Here is a 3,181-nt window from a genome sequence, read left to right as displayed (position 1 = left end):
ATGTCATAGAATTTGGTCATTTTTATTACTATTATCCTCTGTCATGCCTTACCCCATCTCTCACCAAAACATTTCTTCTCTTTCTTTCTTTTTTTTTTGGGGGGGGGTGCAGCGAACTTTATTGATGGTATTCAGGAGAGAAGGGAGGGCTCCCTAGGCCCCTCCTGTTGTTATGGGGTCTGGGATGGAATCGTGAGGGAGATGCTCAGTGTTGGGGGCTGAGCTGGGATGGGGACTCCTCAGCAACTGAGGGCCTCTCTCTTCTCTCAGTATCCTTGCTGGGCTGGGTAGTCCAGGGTTTCTTGCTCCTTGGAGGCCATGTAGGCCATGAGGTCCACCATCCTGTTGCTGTAGCCATATTCATTGTCATACCAGGAAATGAGCTTTACAAAGTTGTCATTGAGAGCAATGCCAGCCCCAGCATTAAAGGTGGAAGAGTGGGAGTTGCTGTTGAAGTCTCACGAGACAACCTGATCCTCAGTGTAGCCCAGGATGCCCTTTGGTAGGCCCTCAGACACTTGTTTCCCCACCTTCTTGATGTCATCATACTTGGCAGATTTCTCCAGGCAGCATGTCAGATCCACAACGGATACATTGGGGGTAGGAACATGGAAGGCCATGCCAGTGAGCTTCCCGTTCAGCTCTGGGATGACCTTGCCCACAGCCTTGGCAGCACCAGTGGATGCAGGGATGATGTTCTGGGCTGCCCACAGCCATCACGCCACAGCTTTCCAGAGGGGCCATCCACAGTCTTCTGAGTGGCAGTGATGGCATGGACTGTGGTCATGAGCCCTTCCACGATGCCAAAGTTGTCATGGATCACCTTGGCCAGGGGGGGTAAGCAGTTGGTGGTGCAGGATGCATTGCTGACAATCTTGAGGGGGTTGTCATATTTCTCGTGGTTCACACCCATCACAAACATGGGGGCATCGGCTGAAGGGGCAGAGATGATGACCCTTTTGTCCCCACCCTTCAAGTGAGCCCCAGCCTTCTCCATGGTGATGAAGACACCAGTAGACTCCATGACATACTCAGCACCAACGTCACCCCATTTGATGTTAGCGGGATCTCGCTCCTGGAAGATGGTGATGGGCTTCCCATTGATGACAAGCTTCCCATTCTCAGCCTTGACTGTGCTGTTGAACTTGCCGTGGGTTGAGTCATACTGGACCATGTAGACCATGTAGTTGAGGTCAATGAAGGGGTCATTGATGGCAACAATCTCCACTTTGCCAGATGCAGAGCAGAAGGCAACCCTGGTAACCAGGCGCCAAATACAGCCAAATCCGTTCACACCGACCTTCACCATCTTGTCTATGAGACGAGGCTGGCACTACACGAGAAGATGCGGCTGTCTCAGGAACAGGGAGGAGCAGAGCAAAACATTTCTTAATACACCCTCTCTTACTTTCGTATCTTTTGCTTGGCTGCTTTCTCGACCCATTGAGTTTCCTTGAATGAGCATTGCTAGAAGTTATCTTCTCTGGAGTACGGTGACTTACCACTGAGCACACGCCTAAGGAAGGCAGTTCAGTCTCCCTGCTATGGACAGTGTTCAACCTTGAGAAGAGACAAGTTGGACCCAAAGGCTACGTAGAAGGAAGAACATGGCTGCAGAGCAGTGGGAAAGAATTTAAGTCTGAAGGAAAAGATCCAGCCACTCACAAGAATGTGAGAATTCTGGACTTCCTTAGTGTGTGGCATAGAGACCTAATTCATTTCATTTAATTATGAAAGTATTGAATTTCCCTCAAGGCAGAAAGACTTGGGAAGACATAGACAGCAGGCATTTTGGATTATACATGTAAATAGTTGTACTTAGAATACTGAAAGAAAAGCATCACATGGCCATGAAAGAGAAGGTAGTGTTGGGAGATATAGACAGAAAGAATGCATCCTCTTTATCTTCCTTCCTGTGGCACTCAGATTGGGGATCTCTGGTTCGGTCGCCAATGATGAAATGTATAATTTGTAATGAAGAAAATGAATAATTTCATCCCTAGCATAGCAACTGAGTTTCCCAGATGACTTCCAGTTCTCCTATACCTAAGTTTTCCACTGGCTTTCCATTCAGACTTTATTATCAGAGTAATAGCAACAGCTTAGACCTAGCGCTAGCATACATGCGTACATGTGCACACACACACACACACACACACACACACACACACACACAAACACACACACACACGCATGCGCCTGTGGTGAAACAGTTGCAATCAGAAAAGGCTCATCCACGCAGCAGCCAGTAATGGAGACAAGGAGATAAACTCCTACAAACATCATTTCCACAAGGCAGATAAAGTACTTGAGCCTTAAAGATGCTTAGTAAATTGCCGAAGGCAGGAACAAGAGTTAGTTTTCAAATATCCACATCTCACTTCAAATTTTAATCTTGTTTACCTCTGGACTTGAAAACAGAAGAGCAGCGTTTGGGAGCGGCGTTACTATTCCTAATCGCATTCATCTCTTCGCTTGTCTGTTCTGTGTGTACAGGAGCATAGCCATGCGAAGATCAGAAGACGTTCTTTCCCTCTACCATGTGGGCCCTGGGCTTGTCAAACTCCAGTCACTAAGCTTGGCAACCATCACCTTTCCGTGACGGGGGCTGGCATGGTTACAAGCATTTTACCTATTGGCTCAGGAAAAAATTCTGTCCCTTGATCTCTCTTGGACTCTCTCTGTCTCCATTGCTCCATGCCCGCTACCCAGATGGCTTATTATAGGAAGCTTGAGCTAATCTATTTAAAGATTGATAGTTCATTTGGAGCTTTATGTGTCCCTTTAATGTCTGAGCTACTCAATGATAAAGCATGCTGCAAAGTTGGAAGACATAAAACTCAGGTACTATTTATTTTTTTAATCCTTTGACAATTTTATACATGTATATTAAAAATCTTGGTCATATTTATTCCCTGTTACCTCCTCTTAGGCCTTAATATCACTCCCACCGAACCACCAAATCTATTATTTTCATCTCTTTAGTTTTGCTTGTTTTTGTGACCAATTGAGGTTAATTAGGGTTCCCTGCATGAGCTCTGGTAGAGCTTTTGTTCTCTGGAGCATGGTGACTTACCACTGAGGACACTTCTAAGGAAAGCCGCTCAGTCTCTCCCAGTATCTGTTAACTGGCTCCTCAGAGGTGGGTGGGGCCTCATCTCCATGAGCCATATTCTCCTCC

The 3,181-nt window shown here is 46.6% G+C and overlaps 1 pseudogene; it reads right to left on the bottom strand.

Annotated features, from left to right (window-relative positions):
* Positions 1-266: 266 nt before the first annotated feature.
* Positions 267-1,334, bottom strand: LOC108352000 (glyceraldehyde-3-phosphate dehydrogenase pseudogene; annotated as a pseudogene).
* Positions 1,335-3,181: the final 1,847 nt, after the last annotated feature.

This window comes from Rattus norvegicus, chromosome 9, assembly GCF_021556685.1.
Source record: "Rattus norvegicus strain SHRSP/BbbUtx chromosome 9, alternate assembly SHRSP_T2T, whole genome shotgun sequence".
Classification (NCBI taxonomy): Eukaryota; Metazoa; Chordata; class Mammalia; order Rodentia; family Muridae; genus Rattus; species Rattus norvegicus.
This window is presented reverse-complemented; position numbering and strand designations above follow the sequence as displayed.